The following is a 7,500-nucleotide window of genomic DNA, read 5'->3' as shown; positions in this document are numbered from 1 at the left end:
AAAGAGACATCATCAGGATTGACATAATTTCTGCAATAATGAATACAAATGTTGGTACATATAAGTTACAAAATAAATTACAAAAATACAAATACAAATAAACAGGTAGAACAAAAGATATATAACAAGAGTTATTACTTGTCACACCCACTTAGACCCATCATTTCCCAGATTCCAACCCCTACCTACAATGTGGCCAAGAAATTACATAATGTGATTTCCCCCTACATCCCAAATCCTTATTCCCTCCGCTCATCTGACGAGTTCATTGATATCTTGAGACTTAACAAACCTGAAGGCTTTATAGCTTCGCTGGATGCGGAAAATTTATTCACTAATATTCCCCTCATTAGAACTATTAACATCATTCTCCAGTATGTGTACCAACACCCTGTACTCCCACCACCCCCTATTCCCATGGAAACCATGAAAGAAATGTTAACTATTTGTACAACTGAGGCCCCGTTCAGATGCCCCGAAGGTAAACTGTATGTACAGACCGATGGATTGCAATGGGCTCGCCCTTGGGCGTTTTATTTGCTCAGTCCTTCATGTCACATGTGGAGGAAAACAACATTTCTCGCGAGTGAACTTAAACCCAAAATATACTGTAGATATATTGACGATATTTTCGTATGTACATTCTCCAGAGAGCACCTGGAAAAATTAAGACTGCGTCTACAGGACATTTCGGGTTTGAATTTCACAGTAGAAATGAACACAAATGGTAAACTTCCTTTTCTTGATGTCCTGGTTGATTCCACCTCTACTAATTTTAATACCAGTGTTTACCGTAAACCCACCAACTTAGATAAATGTATGAACGGTAACAGCGAATGCAGTGATAGTTATAAGAAAGGTGTTATTAGAGCATACGTCAGAAGAGCTATAAAAGTATGTTCGTCCTGGGAAGCACTACATGCAGAACTCCAGCATGTACGACAAATGCTCACCAATAATGGTTATGCTAACTGTGATTTTGACCGCATAACCAATAAATTACTGTGTGAACTTGGGTCCAACCAAAGCGCCAATAAGCCTAATTTTATTAACGTTTTTTATCGTAACACCTTCAGTGATGCCTACAAAAAGGATGAAAAAGCAATCAAGGACATAATTAAGAAAAATTGTCACCCCACTAAAGAGAACCATGAGATCCGAGTCCTTATATACTATCGTAACCCTAGAACCTGTTCAATGGTGATGAAAAACAACTGTAATAGTCGAGCTGACTTTACATCTAAAGCCAACGTGGTGTATTCATTCAAATGTCCAGCCGAGAATTGCACGTCTCGCGATACCACATACGTCGGGCACACCAGATGTACTCTCAGCCGAAGACTAACCTTTCACCAACAGGACGGAGCGATCAAGGACCATTATTCAAAATATCACAATAGAAATATTGACAGAGACACCTTAGTTCAATGTACCAAAATTATTGCGTACAGTGAGGACCTAGAAGGTTGAAACTCTTGGAGGCATTCCACATCAGGGACTCTGCCCCCACTATAAATATCCAGTCGGACATGACGTCCAGCATTAAACTGTACAGTAGCGCTAACCTGAGACATCGCTACATTGAGGTCCCCTCTCCCCCTCCCCCTCCCCTCCTACCCTCCCCCACCACTCAGACGATCCGCCAGACTCCGTAATGGGAACTCGGATAGCAGTTTATGTATTTAAACCTTTCTCTCTCTCTATCATTTGTACTTTCCTTATAGACGTAAGTAATAACTCTTGTTATATATCTTTTGTTCTACCTGTTTATTTGTATTTGTATTTTTGTAATTTATTTTGTAACTTATATGTACCAACATTTGTATTCATTATTGCAGAAATTATGTCAATCCTGATGATGTCTCTTTGAAGACGAAAGCTCGAGAATATTAAATGGAAAACTTTGGAGAACTTGTATCAGCTCACCCTACAACTGGAAAAAAGTTGATAAGACAAATAGAAAACATTAAGAAAAAGTTTAACAATTGTCAGAATGCTGTCGTATTTAATTCTACATGCATATATACAGTATATATATATATATATATATATATATAAATATATATATATATATGTATATATATATAAATATATATATATATATAATGTATATATATGTATATATATATGTATATATATATATAATGTATATGTATATATACATACATATATATATACATATATACACATACATACATACATATATATATATATATAAATACATATCTATATATATGTATATATATATATATATATATATATATGTGTGTGTGTGTGTGTGTGTGTGTGTGTGTGTGTGTGTGTGTGTGTGTGTGTGTGTGTGTGTGTGTGTGTGTGTGTGTGTGTGTGTGTGTGTGTGTGTGTGTGTGTGTGTGTGTGTCTGCTGGAGAGAGGGTAGAGTGCCGGAGGACTGGAAGAGTGCCTGTATAGTTCCTCTTTACAAGGGAAAAGGGGACAAGTGTGAATGTAGGAGTTTCAGAGGGATTAGCTTGTTAAGTGTAGTTGGGAAGGCTTATGGGAGGATCTTGATTGAGAGGATTAGGAGAGGAACAGAGGGAGTAATTGGTGAGGAACAGTGTGGATTTAGGACGGGTAGAGGCTGTGTAGATCAGATCTGTGTAGTAAGACAGATATGTGAGAAAGCTATAGGAAAGGGGAAGGATGTTTCTTGGGCTTTTATGGATCTGGAAATGGCTTACAATAGGGTAGACAGAAATACACTGTGGGAGGTTATGCAGATATACGGGATAGGAGGAAAGCTTCTGGGAGCTGTCAAGAGTTTTTATGAGAGTAGTAGAGCTTGTGTCAGGATTAGAAATGGAGAGAGTGAGTGGTTCGAGGTAAAGGTGGGACTTCGTCAAGGATGCGTTATGTCGCCCTGGCTGTTCAACTTATACATGGATGGGGTAGTGCGAGAGATAAATGCTAGGGTAGTGGGTCAGGGATTGGAGATGATTAAAGAAAATGGAGAAAAGTGGGAGGTGAGCTAGCTGTTGTTCGCGGACGACACTGCGCTTGTGGCAGGATCGGAGGAGGGATTGAGGAAATTGGTGACAGAGTTTGGGAGAGTATGTGATAGAAGAAAGCTAAAGATAAATGTGGGTAAAAGTAAGGTGATGAGTTGTACAAGTGGTGAAAGTGGCAGTAGACTGGAAGTGAGCATTAAGGGAGAGCAACTGGAGGAAGTGGATAGTTTTAGATACTTGGGTGCATATGTGGCAGGAAAAGGTGGAGTGAAGGTGGAGGTAGAATGTAGATTGAGAGAAGAGAGTAAATGCCTTGGTGGATTAAAGAGTGTAATGAGGAATAGACATTTGGGAATGGATGCTGGATGCTAAGAAGAGACTATATGAAGGAGTGATTGTGCCAACAGCACTGTATGGGGCAGAAACATGGAACATAAGAGAGGAAGAGAGAAGGAGTTTGAATGTGTTTGAAATGAGGTGTCTGAGAAGTATGATGGGGGTTACTAGGCTGGATAGAGTGAGAAATGATGAGGTGAGGAGGAGAACATGGGTGGAAAGGGAGTTGGGAGATAGGGTTGATGAAAGAGTATTAGGATGGTTTGGACACATGGAAAGAATGAGTGAAGAAAGACTAGTAAAAGAGGTATGGAAGGCAGAAGTGGAGGGAGTGAACATGAGGGGACGTCCTAGGATGAGGTGGATGGATGGGGTGAAGGGGGCTTTGGGGAAGAGGGGAATGTCTGTTGAGGAAGGACGGGAGAGGACAGAAGACAGGGGTGAATGGAGAATGATTGTATATGGATGATGTTTTGATCCATGAGGTGGAATGGGCGGGGGGATGGGGGGTGAGGTGGTATGTGTGAGCAAAATTTGACGCAGCCCGAAGGGATTTCTCGCCGTCTTCTCGTTTTATGCAATGGGGGGACGGAGAGGGGGGGTCGCCGATATAATGAAGCGGCCTTGCTGTGGATGTGCTGTGTCTTGCGACACTGCTTCTGACCCAGGGCAGTGGACAAGGTGCAGGGATGACCCGTCATCCAGGAGGTGCTAAGAAAAGAGGGAGGGTGGAGGAATATGGAGTGTATTCAGGGATGGAATGGGTGGGAATGACTTTATGCCTTTTCCTTTTTAGCTACCTCCCTTGTAAGGGGGAAAAAGCCTTGGTATATGTATGTATCTTATTATGCTCGGCTGTTTACCTATCTATTCGTTTGAGTATTCATGTCTGCTTTTTAAAGTGCTTATTTGTTTGTTTTATTTTTCTGCATCCGGACTTATTTTGGATCGAAAAAATTCATGGAGGCTTGTTTTGTTAAAGTAATTAATAGTAGTCTTTGGGAAACTCTGCTACCGAGTCACGTGTCATTACTCTTCAAATGCATCAGATTTAGCAAATTTATTACACAATCATTTGAATGATACTTCGTTCTGGTGAGTTACCTGAATAATAGACTAGGGCTCTTGTAATGATAGTTTTCCTTCTCTGCTGGTAATGGTCTACATAATACACAGACTAGGTGTGTTGATTTGACTTGGTTTTTCCTTTGAACTCCAGATTGGCGTTGAGCTAATACTTAGACGCCATGGGAATATCACTCACATGAATAGACAGAACGGCTGTCACCTAGTTTTCATTTCCTTCCACTATTGACTTGGTGACTGAGGCTAACCACTTCTTAATCTTGCTATGCATATCAATCATGGATCTGGAAGGGTCTACGAACCTTCAGTCTTGAATGAGCTCTCCCACTCTGAAGGCTTTGTCATTCAGCACGTTGAATGGACGCCCTTTCTCCCTTCCCCTCCTCCCGTCACCCAGAATGTATCAACCAGTCCCTCTGCATTATTCAGCCTTGAATATGCAACGAAACCTTTAGTCCCTTTCCCACATGACCCTCCCCCTCCCTTCTCATACTTCCCCTCCTACTTCCATTCCTCCATCTCCCCTCCTTCCTCGTCCCTTCTGCTCCCCTTCGTTCTCAACCGAATGATATCGCTGTTGGGAGCTCAAACTCTCGCTCTCTCTAAGCAAGGCGAGGGTGCACATGATACTCTCCTCACGCTAACAATCTAAACATCCTATACTGGCTGAATTTATAGGCATACACATCATGCCCGACCCTACTGTACACTACTGTAAATACCAGAACTCAGATTTCTATAAGTTATAAAAGACTAATGTCTATATTTTTAGGGTCGGGAGACTTACACTATTATTTTTTTTTAAAGAGAGGTTTCTTCCAATTGATTAAATTTACCTAGCGTTAGCCGAAGTAAAATGAGGACACTAATTAACGATTTTAGATTCCCAGTGAATTCCCCTTACTGCAGTTTCAGTTTCAGATCAGTTTCTAATATAAATTGAACGGGCAGATAACGACACCTTGCAAAAGTTGGTCCTACAAAACGGGCTTCGGAGGGAATCGTGTTTACGCCGCTTGTTTTCAAATCACAGCTATACTCACGTTTCCATCTGAAGATGGAGCCCAGATGGTCTGGCATTCCGTCTCCAGACTTGGACCAAAAACTCTTCTGATTACCTTCAGTTAACTATTTCACTTAAGGAAATTTGACAGCATTCGCCTGATCCTGTTTTCCTTCTGTCCACTTGTGACACAGAACCATCGCTAACTAATGTGAAGCACCGGTTATCAAAACTCGAGGTAATTATTATTATTACATAGATTTTTTCTTTTTCGCTTTTCACGTCCGATTTTTGCAGTCTAAAGTATAGCAATGTGATAACCAAGATGCATGAAATTTGCGACTTCACTGAATTGACTCACCATCCCATCCTTTCTGATCCTTTGGATACCTCCTTTTGTAGCCTTTCACTCTATCAATTTACTGAATAATTGATTAATTAATTGGTTGATTGATTGACTGATTAACTGATTGATTAACTAATTGCATTCATGTTTGATTCATTCATTATTCATTCATTCATTCAATCATTCATTCATTCATCCATCTATTCATTGATTAATTCATTCAATTGCTTATTTTAATTGGTCTATTTACTTACCTGTATATTTATTTACCTATTTGTTTTTGCCTGAGTAATTCTAAATAATTTTGTTCAATTAAGAAGTGGACTGTGAAAGGAGAGAAACTTTTGTAAATTACCGGCGACCAAAAAAGTTAGACTGGGACTTGCTGGAGTGGCTGCAATGCTAAATACTTAGATCTCAAATAAGATTTACAAATCACCTTTTCATTCTATTTTGGGTTTCTGATAAAATGAACATCATCTGGTATTAGCCAAAATAAAATAAATAAAGCTTACTGTCATAACAAAGTTACTAATCACCCATTCTAGAGACATATATGCCCATGCACCCTTACCCACTAAAAAACAAAAACAAAACAAAAAATGCTAACGCCCTCCCAATTCTATCTCTCCTCTCTTTCACTCCCTCTTTTCTTCATACCTCCATCTTCTCCTACCCCCCTCTACCCTCCCCTTCTTCCCTTCCACCCTCTCCCTCATGCTTTTACTCATGTCTTCTGTATCATTAGAGGAGAGAGCGCGAAGGGGAAACAGGGAGAGGAAAGGGGGCGGAGTGAGTGAAAGGACGGGGCTGGAGGTACAAGAGTGTAGAAGAAAATGAACAGAAAAGGTGAGAAGAGGAGACAAAACGGGTGGTGAGGAGATAGGTGAGAAAAACAGAGAAATGTAAAGAGAGGAGAAGAATGGAAATCTGATCTGAACAGAAAATAATAAAAGAAAAGAGAAGAGAATAAGGGAAGAGAAGAAAAAGAAGAGCAGAGGAAAGAAAAGAAGAGAAGAGATGAGAAGAGAAGAGAAGAGAAAAGAAAAGAAAAGAAGAAAAGAGAAGAAAAGAGAAGAGAAGAAGAGAGAAGAGAAAACAGAGGAGAAGAAAAAAAGGGATAGAAGAGTGGAAAAAAGGAAGAAAAAAAGAATAGGATAGGAAAATAGAGAGACGAAGAAAAGATATGAGAAGATAAAAGAAGAATGGAAAAAAAAAATGAGAAGAGAGGAAAGAGAAGTGAGAGTGAAAAAGTGAAGGTAAAAAGACGAGAAGTGAAGTCAATAGAAGAAAAAAGAAAAGAGAAAGGAGAGAAAAAAAAACAGAAGAGGAGAGGAGGGACGAGGTACGAAAATGAGAGGAAACAAGAGACCATATAGGGAAATAAACAAAGGGAAGAGATGAGAAGTCTGGGGAAATGAGAGGGAGAGAAAGGAGTAGAGACGTAGAAGTAGATACGTATGGAAGGAGAGGGAAGGTGAGAGGAAAAGGAAAGTGACGGGGAGGGAAGAAGGTAAGGAGAAAGTGGAGGAGCCTTCACTCTCATTTTCTTCTTCTCTTCCTCTCTCGCTTCACTTACTCTTTATCTCTTATTTCCTTCCTATCTATCGTTCTACCTTTATAGCTCTTCCTTTTTTCCTTCCTCATTCTCCCCTCTGCTTTTACTCATGTCTGCTGTGTCATTAGAGGGGAGAATGTAGGGGAAGTGTGAGAGAGGAAGGAGGAGGAATAGGGGAGAGTAAGAGAGGAATAGGGGAGGAAGG

This window comes from Oratosquilla oratoria, chromosome 3 (genome assembly GCF_046742065.1).
Source record: "Oratosquilla oratoria isolate Oo_2021 chromosome 3, ASM4674206v1, whole genome shotgun sequence".
NCBI classification, from domain to species: domain Eukaryota; kingdom Metazoa; phylum Arthropoda; class Malacostraca; order Stomatopoda; family Squillidae; genus Oratosquilla; species Oratosquilla oratoria.
The sequence above is the reverse complement of the archived record's forward strand: the minus strand, read 5'-3'. Positions refer to the sequence as shown.